Source organism: Pygoscelis adeliae, unplaced genomic scaffold (genome assembly GCF_000699105.1).
Source record: "Pygoscelis adeliae isolate BGI_AS28 unplaced genomic scaffold, ASM69910v1 Scaffold167, whole genome shotgun sequence".
NCBI lineage: Eukaryota > Metazoa > Chordata > Aves > Sphenisciformes > Spheniscidae > Pygoscelis > Pygoscelis adeliae.
Window position 1 is genome coordinate 8,941,886 of NW_008825428.1, and position 18,894 is coordinate 8,960,779.

Genomic DNA, 18,894 nt, shown 5'->3' on the forward strand with positions numbered 1-18,894 from the left:
AATATAAGGAACAAATACATGAAAAAGTTATTCCGGAATCAAAATATAGATGATTTTTATTCTTACCTTTTTTTGGGAGAACAGTTCCAGATGCTCTGTTTATGTAGGTCTTAGAGTGGCAAAATATTAATGTACTTCTGTGGCTTTATCTGGGGCAGAAAGTGAATTTGTAGGGGGCTGAACCATACACTTAGCTGAGTCATGAGATTGTTGTTTGCTCAGGGGATGGAGTCAGGTTTCATATTTGACTTGGGATTGTTCATTTTTTTTGCACTTCAACAGCATAGTGGAAAGGCTAAACTTCAATAACATGATTGAAATAAGTGTGTGTTAAAGTGCTTTGCTCAGTAGGGGCTGAAAAGAGCTAAGGAAAATAGAGACTTTCTTGTCTGATGTAAGAGAATCATTTCAAGCTTTTTAGAGAGCTGGTACAGTTTTATGAATGATACAAGGAACGTTCTTCTCAGTGTCTAGTTATGTTTAAATAAACCCATCTGTAGCTTTTCAAAGAAGCAAGATAGTACATAGTGAAAGGAAAAGTTTAAATTACCCTCAATCTGCAGCTGCGGTTAACTAACAAAAAAGCTCTACATTATTTGTAGAGCTATACTGTTTATATCAAACAATCTCAGTGTAGAGCTAGACATTTTGGTTTGATAAAGTATTGTGTAAGGTGCAAAGATTATCAGACAAAGCTAGGTAGGCTAATTTCAGCTGCATGTGAACTGTCAGGGGAATATGTCAACTGTGAAAAGACAACACAATCATTTGAAATTTCTGAGAAGTATTACACACATTATTGAAAACAGTGAAAAAATGGTATCTCCAAATTAAGTATACATGCAGTAGGTAAAGGCTGAAAACTTTTTTAGACTAGATGACGCTGCGTACAGTGGTTGAATTAATAAATGTATTGACATCTGCCTTCATACCTGTATTACTCCTCCCACAGTCCCTGGCACGCTTTTAGAAAGGTAGTATTTTAAGAGGCAAAGGTTGTCTGAATATAATGCAATCTCATAATGGGAGACTTCGGAATGGCAGCAACTTGGCTATTGTAATAAGCACTGCAAGTCTAGTCTTGTAAGCTAGATGAAGCAATTCTCTACCCACCTGTCCTGAGCCAGGACACAGATTTCCAAAGCTTAGATCTCCTTGTTCCCCAGATTACTAGGTTCAAGGAGAAATCGATTGCTTTATGCTTTCTTTCTAAAGAAGTTTTCTTCATGCCGCCTCTGACCTTTCTGTAGTATGGTTCTGCAGTAGTACATACACCTTTCTGTGTATGTATGTATCTCTTCGAGGTAACAGTATGAATAGCGTATTCACAAGCAGTCGTGTCTGCTGGTCTCTTTATCTCTATTAACTTATTTAGCCCAAGATTTTATACCTTCACTGATATCTACAATTTGCATATTGATTTTCAACAGAGCGATCTATTTTTCCAAGTTCCCAAAGGACTAGTCCACTCATTTATAAGCCTTGGTAAAAATTAGATGAGAAAAGTTATATTATCAACTGTCAGGTTATATTACCTACCTGTATCCATTTCTAATGTATCAGTTGTGTGTATTCAATCTGTTGGGAATTAATCTTTACAAAATTTCATCCCAAAAATTTTCCCTTTCCACTTTTTCTCTGTGTGTGCGCATGTGGCGTTATTCAAAGATTTGATAATTTGAATAATTTTTATTTTTTTATTTTTTATTGTTTTTTAAGAAAAGGCAGTTGGGGATGTCTTCTGGAAACATAATTGAGGCCTTTTTCATGGATTACTGGGAACTCTTCATGAAGAACTTGCCCATAGATTTCCATTTGGACATATTTGCTGTATAGATCCATAGATGTTCCAGAGATTATTCCCAAGACTCTTGCACAGGAAGACTAATTTTAAGCATATGAACTGATACAGTGGCAAAGACTATCCTCAAGAGACAGTCAGGGAAGAGGAGACTTTGCATACCTCCAAGATAAATAAAAGGTTTCTGGGCACCTTTGGGCTACCCCAGGGAAAGGAGCCTGAAATACACTGTTATAGCTTAATAGGTTATTCTGGAGTATCATCAAGTTGAAATTCTCAGATTTACAGTTAAATTCCCTGTTAGTAGAAGCAGCATTTCCAAGCAGCCCTGTTACCTTGTTCGTAAAATTCTGTATATAAATTCTGTCACTCTTTGAGGTAATAGCATAGACAGAGATGTTGGTAATCGGTGAAGGCTGATAATTGTATCAAATGGAGAAATCACATTAGTAATTTCTTGTTTTGTTAGAAATTGACTTGCAGAAAAAACACTTAAGCATGGACATTCTGTTATTCAGTCCGTGCTGTCCCAGGTGTTCTTATCTGTACAGTACAATTTCCAAGCTATTGTAGCCCTGTATGGATTACTGAGGGTACCTCAGTACCACACAATGAAGCATGTGATCAGTGGATATCCCAGCCATCTGCAAGGGATCACATCACATAGTGATGTGATATGACATGGTCCAACAGGATTAATTAACGTGACAGTACACTCTACTGATGGGATGATTCTGCCTGTGCTTTCAGAAGTATTAAAATTTGTATTATCTCGGGGATCTCAGCACTGTGCTCTTGCTGCAGTGTGCTTGCCTTTCTGTGGTTTCAAAACCAGGTACTGCATCTCACTGTCCTTTTCATGGTAGTGTGGGTCAGGCAAGCCTGTGGTTTTGCTATTTCTTCAGTTTCCATGGCAGCAGAGGTCATGGCTTCCCCTCAGTCTTGAGGTACTGCACACAGGGCTTGTTTCCTTTTCTGGAAGACTGCCAAGATGACAAGTCCTCTTCTAGCATGCTTCTACAGTGCCACAGCATCCTGATGCAAGAGCTTCCTTTATGTACTGTCCTGGAAAGACTGAACAGTATTTGACAGAAAGGTGAAATAAGTGGTGTAGATCATTGGTCATGAGAGTAGTTTGGAGTACCAGAGCTTTAGAAAGTATAGGGGCATGGTTAGAGGTGCCAGATTTTTGTTGGTAGTAGGTAATTGCCTTTGCATCTCTGCTGGCTATAACTGTGTTGGAAGCTGTTTTCTGTGTGCTGTGCTCTTAGCTGTGTCCTATGAAAGAAAGAGGAAGTACTTTAAGAGGGGAAAACATGCAGGTTATATATTAATGTTATTTATCCAGGTACTTCCATGTGTATTGCTGTGGGAAGGGAGTAGCTGCCTGCACTAGAATGCATGATAAACAAATAATTCAAAGTCTGGTGTAAAATAGAATTTTTCATTGATCCTTTGAAACTCTGGAGATTGACATTAACTTTTCCTTTTGCCTAAATGGTGTTTTACCATTCCTTCGTGCTTTCCGATTTATCTTTATTGGTTAAGTGATAGGCTTTATGGGGAAAAAACCCTGTAAAGTGTCTGTACGTGCAATAATGAAATGCTTTGGAGTATACCTCATTCAGTTACAAATACAACTTGTAGAATATCGGAATACAGAATTGCCAATGCTGTGATACAGTGATGTGAATGTTATGGTGACAAGCAGGATAGTCATTGTACTAAAAGAAATTTGTCCACTCGTTTTAGTTTTCAGTCACTTCACTTTCAGGAGATTTAATTATTTGAATCTGTGGTTCTGAGAATCTCTGGGAACTATGAGTTCACCCCTGTGAGCTTGGGGAAGAGGAGAAAAGTTACGTGAATGTTCAGCCAGAAGAGAATTGGACAGAAATAAAAAGGGGTGAGTCAAAGGAGGAGGGCTGTAGGTGGTAATGGATATTTCAGAATACCTGCAATGGAATGTGTGCTCTTTGTATATGCAGAGCAGCAGATGGTAAAGACAAATACTTAAATCTTCACGTACTTGCAGTCATCACTTTGAGCAAAGAAGGAAAGAGTTTGTGGTGACACCACAACATGTAGGAACTCATTAAGGCCGTGGAAAGATGGTAGATAACCAGGCTCAGAAAAGTTGAAAAGTTAGTCCAGCAATGAGCTATCGGAGATTTGCAGGTCCTGATAAATAGTCTGTTAACTTCATCTTAGATTTGAAATGGACAATTATAATATGAAGTGACACATCATGTAAATTGCTCCAAGAATAACATCCTGTGAATCATGGGCTACTGTACGAAACCAAGCAGTGTATAGGTGAAGTTCTAAGCAAGTAGGTTAGCTGCAGGTGAAGAGCAGGATTGTAGAAAACTTGAAAAAATGGGGCAGGGTTGCCACCCAGCAGAGAATTTTAATCTAAGCATAACAGTAAACATGGGATAGTGCCTGCGGTTTTGGTTGGATTACTTTTACTGAAGTTCTTTTTTGGTGCTGCATGTTTGTCAAAACAAAAATATTTAAGCTTAATGCTTAAAGATGAGAGAAGGGGGTGGCGGAGGGGGAAGCATCTATCTACTTCAAATGTTTCTCTTTGCTTTTATCTCAAACCAGCTGCAGGAGACAATTTACAAATGAGGTTAATTCAGTTGAGACCCAGTCATTATGCAGTCCATTCCAGGATTCGACTGCTTACTGCAAGAAACTGGGGAAGTGGTGACTTGCTCAGTAATATTTAGAAATGTTTTGTGTATAAGCTCTGGAAATGAGGAAACGGCAAGACAGTTTTGGGCCGAGTAAATCTGAGTGTTTTTGGTATATTAGAACCTACCGACTAACCTTGTACTGATTGATCCTAGTGGAATCTGATAAAACAGTCTCTTTTTCTTCTTCCATAAGTTAAAGAAATGTACTGCATAAAATTGATTGGATACATTACATCATTCAATGCTTGGATGCATTAAATTAATCAATGCATTAAATGCATGTGCAATTTTTCTAGGTAAATGCATATCTGTCTCTTTTATGAATTCCACACCATACATTATGCCCCCTGCGCCCATCGTGAAGGTCTTGCTATGCTTTTTATGGGTTTGTTTATGTAAAATGTGCAGATTAACAAAACAGTTCCCTGCTATGGGAGAAATAGATTGCGCTTGTCTCTGCCATGTTATATCCATGGCATGTTAAGATGGAATTGAAATGTTTAAAGACTGACAGCTACTCCTCCTTACCTGTGTAAGGACCTCGAACTTTCTTTTTCTTTCTATTGGATTTCTTACCTTCTCCAATCATGTATTCTTAGGTTTCAGAGTAGGAAGCAATTGTAACTCAATTCAGGTATTCCAGATCTAGTTTTTATTTCATGTATTAGGTATAGGACATCTCTGGGGAATTATTTAGAAATAAGGGATCATTCCTTTTGTAGCACATCTTTTTATATATGATTTATTTTCTTTCTCTTTGCAGATTATGCCTTACAGTCATTTACAGTCCCTTCTTTGTCTTGTTTTTGTACTTCTTTTTTCTTCTTTATGGTAGCAGCCTATACCTGTGTCATTTTAATAACGTAGGGAAGGTGTTCGTAAGAGGAATAGAATTGCCTTGTCATAGAGGTGTGCAGCTTTTTGGATCTTCTTTATGAGTATATTAACTAAGCAATAGATTCTGATGATACTAGCAATTCTAAAAAAATTAACCCATTTTGTTAAAGATTAAGGTAGGAGAGGTGACTCTAATCATGGTAAAAGCATTTCAGTTACAGATCATGATTTACCTGGAAAATGACAGGAATTCAGTAGTGCTGGATAAAGAGTCATAACAAGTAAGCATTTAACTAAGTTAAAACAAAGAAGCAAAACATTATAATTGCTCTTTTTGTATTAGAGCTCCACAAGGCAGGTTCCAGAGAAGTGTGCAGACTGGACCTCTATAAAATGTGAAGCTGGGTGGGAGGTGAGTAGTACAGAGGGCCTAATGATGCAGAATTCACTATTTTAAGAATTAAGGAGTGGTGGCTGCTATCTGGGTAAAATGTTTCCTCTGCTGTTTCTTAAGTGTTCTATGAAATGAAGTTAGGTTTAGTGAGAATTGTTTCCTGCCCCTAAGCTTGTGTGGAGTAGGACCTGAATTTAGGGATTAACAAAAATTATCTAATATTTCTGCTTGTGGGTGCAGTCTTCAAGTTACCATGATTTCACTATTAAAGCACGTTAAAGAGTGTCTCTTTATTGTAGACTCACAGAAGCTGATAGTGGTAAAAATGTTGTATCACTTAATCTAATTTACTAAGGTAGGGTAGTGGGATAGTTTGATAGATTTTGTGCTAGCACTTAATCTTATTACAACTTCCTTTAGGCTTTTGACTTAAATGACATTTCCAAGTGCTGATTTGGTTCAAATCATTGGTCATCTAGTCCATTATCTTGCCTTTGACTCCTGCCCTCTTACAGTGTTTTTGAAGAATGTGGAAAACCAGTCTCAGTACTGTTTTATATGAGCTGGATTATCAGAAGTTCTTCCCTGGCTGTGTTCACCTCGTATTATAACACGAGGAAAATGCTCCATCTCAGCTTTGAATTGATGAGTGCTGGGCCCTGAAGGATGAGATGGGTTAACCTTTTCCTGTTATGCATGATGTGACAGAAGCCCAGAGTAAATTTCAAGTGCTGCAGAACTGTAACACTGATTCCGCTGCGAAAGCAAACCGAAACCTCTTCTGTTCCCATGCTGTGGTACTGCATGGCTGAGATTATGTCCCCAGGCATAAAAAGTGACCAAGTCCAAGAATGTGAGAGGTCCATTCGATAAGAAAAATACACACGCATACATACATGCACACATGTGCACACATACATGTACATGCATACATATAAATAAATGTGTACACATGTATATGTATTTTTTCTGTTCCTATCATATGGACACGTATCCCGGATCTCCAAAACATCATACTTTGGAATTTGAGGTATTTTACTGTCACTCTCATTTTACAATAAAAGAAAGAGGGTTTTCAATTTAGACTTGCTACCACTAAGTTTTTGATTTAAAAAAAAAAAAGAAACAAAAGCTGTAACTGCAAATCTGTAGTTGTATTAAGTAGTCCAAGCAGTTTCGAAAGAGAGTCTGTTAGAACTGATGTGGAAGATGCTCTGTTTGATTAGAATCAAATAGAGTCTTGCTCTCATTTGATTAGAAAAAAGGAAAAGAAGCAGAGAAGAAGGAACAGTATAGCTTTGTAGCTTTTCTGCATTGTTAGGTGCTGCAGCATTTTATTATGATTTCAAAAAAAGACTTCCAAAAAGCTGAAGCAAAACAAAGGACTTGCTTTGGGCAGATTGTGTGAAAGTTGCAAACACCACTATTTAGGATGTCATCATTTCACATTATAATACTGCTGAAGAAGGCCAGCTGGTGCAGTTAAGTCCCTTATTGGAAATTTTAGTCTGATTCATTACTGTGATTTGTAGTTGTACACAGAAACACTTAATCATTCTTATGCTCCAAGCTCTATTGAATCTACTGAAGGCTTTCTGGTTCTTTGCATAATTTGTGCTGCCAGTCTGCCAGCTTGGCAGGGTTTCAAGCTTGTTGCATTATCTGTGTTTGTTTGCACAGGAAGTGATGCTGCACATAGGCTGAATTTACAGTAATTCTTTTGTAATAGGCTAATGAGCAACACTACTTCATTCACAATACTAACATTATATAGCTTTGATTAGTCCAATTATTGTGGAACTATGCCATTGTGATCATACTTACACTCTACAGTAAAGTACTGAAAAGGAAATTTGCTTAGCCATATCTTAATTCAACTTGCTGAGAAAATAATTTTGACTTTTATGAGCTTAAAAGAGAGGTGAAAATGTGAATATTTTGGAGATTTTTATATGCTATGCAATTTAATTTATTGAAGGAAAAAAGTGAAGCTTCTAGTTTACTAGCTGTTTCATTGCATTGGGAAGGAAAAAAGGGGACTAACTCTATGCATCATGTCTTGCATATGTTGTGAGGGCCCGTGCTTTCCTTGGTGTGCATGTGTTTCTTCCATTCATTTTAGTGGGAGTTGTGGATACAGAGGTAGAGGAAAACAGAATCTTCTAATGGAATTCATTCTCTCTATAAGTAACTTCTGCTAACACTAATGGAAGATACATATGTAGATTGCAAGAATATATATTGCAGTACCAATGTTGCCCATGTAAGCCTTATTATTTATTAAAGTTGTAACTTCACCGTACAATATTTATACTTTTTGCAGCTAAACTTCAAAACTCAAGAATTGCTGTCCTTAAGAAAAATAAATACCATCTCTCCCCCCCAACCTGTGTCTGTAGAAATCTAAAATAGAATTTTTTTAGGTTTTAATGTTGGTTTTTTTTGTGGTATGTAATATATGTTTTGTAGGAGAGCAAAGAAAATTTGAAATAAAGGAGACCTAAGCAGAACTTCCCTATTCTGCGAACAGGTATTTTCCACTATACTTTTCCCATTCAAAATCCATGATGCACCTATTTTTAAGGAAAATATGGAATCCTACTCTAGACTAATGCAGATGGACTTCAATTAATTTAGTAAGTCCTAGGCCTACTCATGTTTTACCTGCTCCAGTAATCTTGTTCAGATTCTCAGTGGTCTGTAGGAGCGAGAGGGTGCGCTGGATAATCAGGTGCATGATGAGTTTTTCAGTGATCATGAGTGTCCTACTTTCCACTTCTGCAATGAGATTATAAATTAGGATTAGGACTTTTTTGCAGGAAAATGGATCCCAGCTTTCTGTATATCTTTCTGTCTTGCTGACAGTGGTTGAAGGCACACTCAGTTGTACCACCTCCTAAAAGGCAGTAAGTTAGGACACTTCTGTTCAAAAACTAGAACACAGGAAAGAATTAGGAAATGTGACGTTTGATCTAGGAAAGCATTGCTGATAGAGTGTACAACTTCTGACTAATCCTGGAGGATGTTAATGTGCTGTCCCATTAATAAAAATGGTTTGTGAGCTTTTTTTTGTTGTTGCTGTTTTAAAATGGTCTTTTCCCTCACAGCATTCCTGAGAATCTACTACTTAAAAAGATTGCCTTTTTTTAACAAAATTAAGAATAATGATGAAAACGGTGCTTATAAATGATTTCTCTGTCCTTAACTGTAAAGTTGTGATTGTAGTCCATAGCAATAAAATTCATTGTGGACTATTATGTAAGCATTGAAATAATACAAAATAATCAGAGCAAAATCTTTGAATATTCCTTTATCAGAAAAATTATGCAAAATGAATACAGGATCAGTTCAATACCCCTTCTTACAAATACCTATCTCTAAAGTAAAGCTTGCCGTTTGTTTTTGTCGTGCTTTAAAAACTATCTGTCAGTATCAGTTTTCAGTGTACTTTATTAGAATACACTATCAATTGTAAAATAGCTGATGCAAACATTTGTAATCAATTAGTGCTTAATTTGGAATTTGTTGGTGGGTTGTGTATTTGTGGTTTTTTGTCTTTCACTGTTACTGAAATACTCTAACACTGGGTAACGGAACAGACTAAAACTTCAGAATGCTTGTATGTGAGGGGTTCTTTTACAGGTTTTAAAATTTTCACGTGGATCTGTATCTGATTATAATTACGTGCTTTTTTTACTAGCTAGCATCAATTCTAATGCATTTCATTTTATGTGAAGGTCTTGCTTCATAAGTTGTGTTTATAGGCTCAGAATACATCTGTTGTTTTGCTTGCGTACCAGTGGTGAGAAAACTGTGAAGTGTGTGAAATTGAGTAGGAGTAGTGTTCAGGGAACAGAAGTCATTCTACTAATTTCCATTTGTGTAAAACAATACTTTTAAGGTTTCCAATGGTGAAAAATACATTAATTGTAGCAGCTGGAGATTTTGTTTGTCATCATAGAGTGAAGTATGTGCATACATTGGTACTTCACACTAAAATGTACTACTACTTTTGGAAATTAAATAGCGTACTTAATGACAGTAAAAGCACGTAAGAAGTCAATAAACGTTTGTCTTTCTTACATGACAGTTATATAATGGGGTTTTATGTCTGTTTGGTAGTATTTTTATATTTCTCTTTCATTTAAAATTAAACACCAAAACCCTTTTCATGTGTCCAGATTGTCAAAAGTAAGTTCACTTTATAAAATGCTGTAGTCTGCTCCAAGAGAACAGTAATATTATACTTACAGGTATGGCTTCTTCCACAGACTACTATGTATTCTATATCAGATCCTTATTGCCTAAAAAAAAATCTGTTTTGTCATTTTATGGTTTAACTTAAGTATTAGAACACTTATACCATACAAATACTTTTCCTAAAGCCATACAAATACTTTTCCTAGAAGCCTTATGCAACTATTAGTAGTAGTAATAATAATAATAAATTCTTATAATCACAGTACAGTTAAAGGTGGATTTAAAGCTTCCTGAATCTGTGGGATCCACTGCCTTAATTCAGGCAGTATCTGTACAGTTGTTTCAGGTATGCTTTGGGTTTGTTGCACATGTTCAGACCATCCGCACGATGCATGACACCATAGATTCTGTGTCTGGAAATCTCAGACAAATGCTCAAATTCTGTCTAGACAAAACTTCTGGGTGAGGAAAAGAAGAGGAAACCTGCACTCACGGTAGCTGTGACTCCAGTGTGCTCTGGTTCAATTCCTTTGAGGGAGACTTCTTTTAAATACAGACCTTCAATGATCTATTTGAACATCTAAGGTCAGGTAAACTTTGGGGGTAAAATTTATATGAGCATTTTATAGTAGTAGGGTGGTTCTTTTAATAGGATTGCAAAAGTGCGCAGAATTCAGGATCGGTCATAATTTATAGATTGACTGTTACCTGAAGTTGCAGTTATAATAGCGATACTTTAATACTTATAATATAAACACTTTACCAATAGACACCGACTTGCAATTCCTAGCCTGTTTCATAAAACAAAAAAAAAACACAGGGGGAAAAAAGTCTCAATTCTCTTCTCTCTTCAGGACAACTTTTCTCCACTAACTAAAGGAATAGAGAAACTGACCACTAAACTAGTTCATAGCACGTATGGATCAAGCCATCCATAGTTATCATCTTAGGGAATATACAGTAATCAACACTTGATTTTTTTCACTGTGGTTTAAGATGATTAATTCTTCATGTTTTCAAGCATGACTGTGCATGGTGACATCATTTATATATTCTGCTTTCTAATTATTATTTCTACCTTAACTGTAGATTATTTTAATGTAGAGACTAAGTAAAAACTGTTATAAAATACAACCATTTGAATCTGGAAATAATGCCTCTGGGAAAGGTGTTTCACAGAGGAATGTACCTCGGTGGGCTTTTTCTTGTCAGAGCATTTCATATAAGTAAAAATTTAAAATAGTTAACTTTATTATAATTCAAAGATTACATCATTTCTTGATCAGCTGAAGATCTGGGCACATAGATATTTCTGAAAACATTTGCACATCTTGAAGAATGAATTCACCTTAACTTTGCCTTCACCACTTGCACGTTAATTTCCAGTGAGTGTTTGTAGTACTGAGATTTGCATACTTGTGAAAGTTAATTATAAGTTTTGATCCCTAAATTCAACACTAGTCATGTTCTAAGCTTTTGCTGTTGGGCCTTCTTTTTAAAGAAAACCCAAAACATCTTCTCCTTTCTAACCCCAAACTCATTGGTGCAAGGAAGAGGCGAATAAGAGGAAAGATTATCTGAGAGGAGAATTAAGCTGGGGAGTAGAGCAACAAACATGACTACAGGAAACGGATATCCTGAGGATATGAATGATTGATTTTTCATCTTTGGGGCATTCTGCTGGAGTCTATAAAAGGTATGAATGCACAGCCAAGATGATCTGGATCAGAATTAAATCCCTTGCTCTTAGAGATCATAAAACAAACTTGCATGTCATGAAGTAGGATGTGAGGGCTTGCTGTCCCCTTTTTCATTATTATAGCCAAAGCTGGGGACCCATGTACTTTTGACCCTTCTATCCATAAAATTCTCTTTCATAGGGAACAACAATAGCAACACTTCTAGGGTGACTTCAGCCCTGTATCTCACAGGTTTGAGGCTTCTCCTGGAAAACTGAATTTCCTTTCATATTCTAGGAGTATACTGACATCATACAACCATTTACTTCAAAGTACAAATGCTGGAGGACACTGCAAGACTTTTGTCATGCTCTAATTCACCTCTCCTATCTTCAAATTGTAAAACAAGGTAATTTATGTTAGAATGAATATTGTCTATATGTTCTACTGAGAAGCAAGCACAAAGTGCCATTATGAAGAGCTCAGGGAAAAGGTATGCAGATGCAGTCATTATAAAAGCAAACAAAACATTGAGATTTGTAAAGAATGGTAAAGAGAATAGTCTGTAAATGTTAAGAAATCATTTTATGAGTGAGGTCTCACCATTTATTTGTGTTAATAGCCCTGTTATCTCTGGCCACCTTGATAAATGACGCATAGCAGGAACAGAAACACTGCAGAGCTGTTAAAAATATGATCAAAGACCTAGAGAGATTTCTGGATGAAAAGGCACTGAAAAATGGGCACTTAGATTAGAGCTAACTTAGTAAGAAAAACTATGACAGGATTTTATTTCTGGAATCGTTGCTCAATTAGTTTCATTTACCATCTCATAATGAAGGAACAGGGAGAATACATGAGGCAGCAGATTCAAAACAAATTATAGGAACCTGTTTAATTTTGACATGACACTACCCCCACAGAGCTCTTCTTGGTCAGCATTCTTGGTCATTCCTTAAAAGGAAGGTTTAGAAATGTGTTTGGAGAGCTAGAACAGTCCTCTAAGCTAGCATACAGGTAAGACAACTAATTTTGCTGACATGTGGCAAACCAGTTCTTGGCAATAGAGGTGTAAGTTTTGCCTATGGTCAACTTCCTGTGAAGGTTTTAGTACGGCTGCTGTCTAAAAGGAGGTGCTGTATTTGATCAGCAGACTGGACACTAGTCCAATTAGATACCACAATTTACTTTGTTACCAAAGCTATTCAGATACCAAAAGATACAGTTATTTATATATGCTTGAACCTATAAAGACTGCAATAAAAATAAAAATTGAGCTAAACTATGAACTATAGAGAGAAAAATACCACCGGAAAAGGTAGCACTGTCTGCTCTCAGGATTTTTTTAAAAGCAAAAAACTCCATGCTTTTGTGCAAACAGGTGCCTTCCCAAGCAACTTATGAAATGCTTTTTGTGCCCCACAGTAGGGGCAGAAAATATCTTTTCCATTTATGTCATCTCACAATAGATTACTTTTTTCCTTTCCCCGTGTAACCACGGTCTTTTTGTCACTCTTACTACATTGCAATTTTGGGACTTTGTCATGGTTTAACCTCAGCCAGCAACTGAGCACCACGCAGCTGCTTGCTCACTCTTCCCCCTCTCCTCCGTCTCGGAAGAGTGAAAGTGAGAAAACTCATGGGTTGAGATCAAAACAGTTTAATAATTGAAATATATTAATAATAATAATAATAATAGAGTATACAGAGCAAGTGATGCAGAATGCAATTGCTCACCACCTGCCAACCGATGCCCAGCCAGTCCCCGAGCAGCGGCTCCCCCCGGCCAGCTTTCCCCAGTTTATGTGCTGAGCATGACGTCACATGGTATGGAATGTCCCTTGGGCCAGTTTGGCTGTGCCCCCTCCCAGCTTCTTGTGCACCCCCAGCCTTCTCAGTTGGTAGAGCATGGGAAGCTGAAAAGTCCTTGACTAGTGTAAGCATTACCTAGCAACAACTAAAACATCGGTGTGTTATCAACATTGTTCTCACCCTAAATCCAAAGCACAGCACTGTACCAGCTACTAGGAAGGAAATTAACTCTATCCCAGCCGAAGCCAGGACAGATTTTAAGGCTGGATTTGTAGTTGGTCTTTTAAAGCAAAGTATTTGGAAACATGTTCAGCTCTGAGGCTAAGAGTGGTGAGTTCGTTGTTTTGCAGTTATGACTTTGAAGATTAAATTAGGCAGCTAAATTAGGACAAATGTTGTGTTTTGGTATGCAGAATACCAGGGGTGCCCAGCTGGGGCACCAGCAAGGGCCCCAACTGTATGAAGATAGAGTCCGTCTAGGATCAACTGAGCAGAGCAAAAGCTGAGCCCTGAAGTATCTTATTTTTCAGTTTTTCTGAACAGTTTGAATAATTTTTAAAATATTTAGGGAATTTTCCAAACTCTGCATGATGCAGAAAGAAGTCAAAGTTTAAACAAAACTCTAAAAGCTGAACCACAACCCTTGGTGTTACCATCATATAAATACTTATTGCTATTTTACCTTTTATAGCATGTTTTTGTTTCTTTAGGGTTTTATCACTTGACATTTTTCTTGCAGTTTTTTTGCTGTTCTTCTCTCTCTTCAAATAACTCTTCTCCATTTTTGTGTACTACTTTGCTCTTTCACAGTACTTCATGTTTTCACCCACCATGGCTTAACATTCATGCACTTATGCCTGGAAACCTGAAATATGCCCTGGTAAGAGATGCTTTATGGGGGCTTGAATGGAGAAGGGATAGATTATGTATTATCTTGTAGGTACCATTTTATGGAACCCACATTAGAGTAATTAAGGAAGGAAGGAAGAAAAAGGAAGGAAGAGGCTAGCCTGAGGATGGTTATGTACATTAATAGAAAAAAAAATCAAATTAAAATAGGAACCTTACCAACTTCTGTAATGACAGAAGAACAAGTTATATGTAGCTTTTTGGCTATCACGTTATTTTGTGGAATCAAGTTGAGGTTTTTTTTAAAGACATAATGGGGAATATAAGGCTGACACACATAAAAGGGAACTTCTATCATGCTAGACTATTAACGTGAGACAACATTACAGTAGTTAGTAAAACTTCTTTTGGCAGTCTTACTGACATTTTGTTTCTCTTTCATATCCTGGCACAGATATTTGATCATGGATATCTCTGTTTTACATTAAATTTTCATCTTTAAAATGATCTATTTTATTTATATCTAAGAATTAGCAGCCAAGAAAACCTCATACTTTTAATCTATTTGATTTTTCTCGCCTCAAGCAACAGCGTAAATAATACTTTATGTTTTAAAAATAGCTTCATTTATAGATGCCAATGAAAATAGCAAGGTTTTGTTTTAAACTGCTTGGTTTTTTTCCAATACATCAATATCCCTATCTATCTCTGTGGGTTTAAAAGCTAAATTATTTCCTATCTATGAAGGGAATATTTTTTTTCCCACAGTATGAGCCTCACTGTTGATGAACCTTGGATTTGATCAGAGAGGAAAAAGAGTATTATAAATTAAAACTAGCTTTTGGAGAACATCATTATTGTTGCAAAATAGGATTAAGTTTCAGAGAATAAGGGCAAACACAAGCAATATAGGGCCAAAATGGAGGCTGCGCAAGCGTTGCTGTTTCTTGTAGTAAGTTCAGCTGGTGCAGTGCTTTGTTGAATTAGGTTTTATACTTACCAGAGTCTTCCCCTCTCCCCACATGAAGTTTGTCAACACAGGTTTTGATATTCGTTCAGGGAACTTCTGAATATTTGGCAATATGGCTGACCACAGTGTACAGACCTGTTGCACAGTGAACGTGTAATAGAAATGGTACTCTCTGATGCTTTGGGCTTGCCATGCATATGTGTGAATTTCATTGCGTAGGCAGACTCTGAGATAAATTAGCTATCTGAGATTTAAGGAGAAACACTCCCGACCTATGAGAAACTTAGCCTGTCTTCAGTAGTAAGCAAAAAAAAAAAAAAACCAAAAAACCAACCTTGAGTTTTTTTACTCTAAAAGAATATCAGTAGAATAATTTAGTACAATCCAGCAGATGATCCTCCATGAATAGTTTGACCACACGTTTTTGCTCAACTATCATCTTACTATACACTTGTTGCTATATGTTTGTTCTGAGCAGACCTCTACATCAGCTTGTCAGCTTTATCTTCCCATTTTCTGATGTTATCAGATACTGTTCATAAATTCAGAGGATACCATACCGACAGAAAAGAAAATACTAAGTTGAAAGCCGTTCTGTCTCTTTTTTGTTTGTTTTTTTTCCTTTTCTTCCCCTCCCTCTGGGGGTGCGAGAAAAGTGGTCCATCTATCTGAAGAGCACTTGGAAGGTTACAGTACAATAAGTTGACAGTTGGCTAGATGATCTAAAGGAATTCTGTATTACATAGAAATGCCATAGCTGTTAAGCAGTGCCAAAATACAGAAGTTTAGTTTTGTGAAGCACTGATATGCAGATATACATCATTCTCTTAAAAACTCATGACCTGTAAAGCAGTGTTGTTTGCAGCTTGCAAATGCTCTTCTAACACTTGATTAACATCATCATCTAAAAACATCACAGCCTTTGTCACAAGTGAGTTAACATAATCACTACAGCAAAACCAGTTCAAGTTACTACTGTTCATTTTTAATTTAAATACCATATAGAGATTACTTGTAATCCTAGGCACCATTGCATAAGACAGTTTTCTGTGCAAGTGTGTGCTATGCCTTAGAATCTATAACTACAGGCATGATATTGTGATGCTTTTGAAATGATTTTAGGAAGATAATGTGTTTTGGCTGTAGAATAAAGGGCAAGTAATGCTAGCACTAGTATTATCAAGACAGCTGGCCCATTTCAAGCCTTATTGCTCCTCAGCACCAGGCAGTAGATAGTATATGAAGAGGCTTCATTCTGTCTATTATGTGGTTTTCTTGTTTAGCAGAATTATTCTTGATTTAGACTAGTATAAGAGTAGAGTCTAGGTCAAAGTTGTTTAATTAAAACAGGGTAGGTAGAACTATATTACACAGTAACTGTAATATAGCAGATTAATGTAAAAAAAAAAATACTGTTTAAGCAAAACAGGTGTGGTACATCTGGAGGTGGGGAGAACCATAAATTAAAACTGGCAGGTTTAAGAAGTTGAGCTGTCAGGTGGTGGGAGCAGCATCAGCCACGCAGAGGAACACACTGATGAATGGAGTTAAGTACTGTAGAATGAAAGCCAAAGCAGAGGGAAAAAAAAAGAAAAAAAAAAAAGTAACGCGCACTGTAAAGCTGTGATACAGAGCAAAGAACATTTATTAAAATGGATGGCTGCAAGGATGTGTGCCATAAAGAGACTCTGAAGGAACCCTGATTCACTTATGCAATTAAGGGATACTCAGATCCCTGAACGTGAATATGTTGGATGTATTCTTCGTAAAAGTGACTTATTACTCCTCACAGGCATAATGAGGAGCTTGGAATTGCTAAGTACAATCTGGACAGGCAGATACTTCCTTATGGCTCTCCTTGAATTTTGCAATTTTGGATCAAAATAGTTCTGTGTTACATATACATCATAAGAAAATAAGCTACTAAGCTTGAAATACACTGCTGTATTTGGTGTTAGAAAACAATTTCAGGTGAATTTTGCCCTCTAAAGAATGGATTATTCTCTGTTCTTCTCCCCATGTCTCGGTTGGTGTCAGAAAAGACATGATGGTGGAAATGTCATCAATATAAATAAGGTGGAAAAGGAGAGACAAATAGCAACTGTAGTGAATGCAATAGAAATTGGTTTTAAATTCAGAGCTAAGAGACTCAAGTGGAACATGCTGATTTTAGGATGCTTACAGAAGTTATATTGTGCCATACCCTTTTTCTGTTGAAGTGCTAAAACTAAAGGTGACATAATTAAAAAAAATAAAACATGAAAATGTATCAATACAGTAAAACATTCAAAGTTAAGTAGTGCAGCAAATCAATTTGCCAGTTGAACAATTATTAAAATATATGCTTCATTTTCTCTTTATGGAAGAGAGGAGGAAAAAAAGGCAAATGAGGAATTTTTTTGGTAGTTTCTGGCAAGTGAACAGAAAGAAAGCTTGTACAAGCTGCATCCATTCATATCAACCATACTCTATTTGTTTTCATTTGTTTTCCCCTGTAGTCTCATGGTTTTTTCAGCTAAACCTGGGATGTGATGGAGAAGAGTCAACTTTTTCTTTGCTCATTATAAATCAGTGACTTGTCATTTAAGCAAGGTATATGAACAGACATAGTGTGTGTTCTGCTGATAATTGCAAAAATTGTCATGAGCTGTGCACTAACAAATCAAGACCACAGAACTTAACTGGATTTGCAATATAGGTGCGTCCATGTGTACGTATCTCAATACATACGGGTTTATGAAAGGCAGGTCCTGCTTGACTAACCTGATCCCCTCTATGACAAGGTGACCTGCTTAGTAGATGAGGGAAAGGCTGTGATGTTGTCTACCTAGACTTCAGTAAAGCCTTTTGCACCATTTCCCACAGCATTCTCCTGGAGAAAACTGGCGGCTCATGGCATAGACAGGTGTACTCTTCTCTGGGTAAAAAACTGGCTGGACGGCCAGGCCCAAAGAGTTGTGTGGTGAGTGGCGTTAAATCCAGTTGGCGGCCGGTCACGAGCGGTGTTCCCCAGGGCTCAGTACTGGGGACAGTTCTGTTCAATATCTTTGTCAATGATCTGGATGAGGGGATCGAGTGCTCCCTCAGTAAGGTTGCAGATGACACCAAGTTGGGCGGCAGTGTTGATCTGCTCGAGGGAGGAAAAGCTCTACAGAGGGATCTGGAGAGGCTGGATCAATGGGCCCAGGCCAACTGTATGAGATTCAACAAGGCCAAGTGCCGGGTCCTGCACTTGGGCCACAACAACCCCATGCAGCGCTACAGGCTTGGGGAAGAGTGGCTGGAAAGCTGCCTGTCGGAAAAGGGCCTGGGGGTGTTGGTCGACAGCCGGCTGAACATGGGCACCTCAAATACTGTGTTCAGTTTTGGGCCCCTCACTACAAGAAGGATGTTGACATGTTGGAGCGTGTCCAGAGAAGGGCAACGAAGCTGGTGAAGGGTCTGGAGAACAAGTCTTCTGAGGAGCGGCTGAGGGAACTGGGACTGTTTAGCCTGGAGAAAAGGAGGCTGAGGGGAGACCTCATCGCTCTCTACAACTACCTGAAAGGAGGTTGTAGCGAGGTGGGTGTTGGTCTCTTCTCCCAAGTAACTGGCGAAAGGACGAGAGGAAATGGCCTCAAGTTGCGCCAGGGGAGGTTTAGATTGGATGT

The 18,894-nt window shown here is 37.5% G+C and overlaps 1 protein-coding gene across 5 annotated transcripts in view; it reads left to right on the top strand.

The window, feature by feature from the left end:
• Window positions 1-18,894, top strand: part of SPOCK3 (sparc/osteonectin, cwcv and kazal-like domains proteoglycan (testican) 3) — a 229,700-nt gene that overhangs the window by 106,719 nt on the left and 104,087 nt on the right. The gene's annotated exons all lie outside the window — the stretch shown is intronic.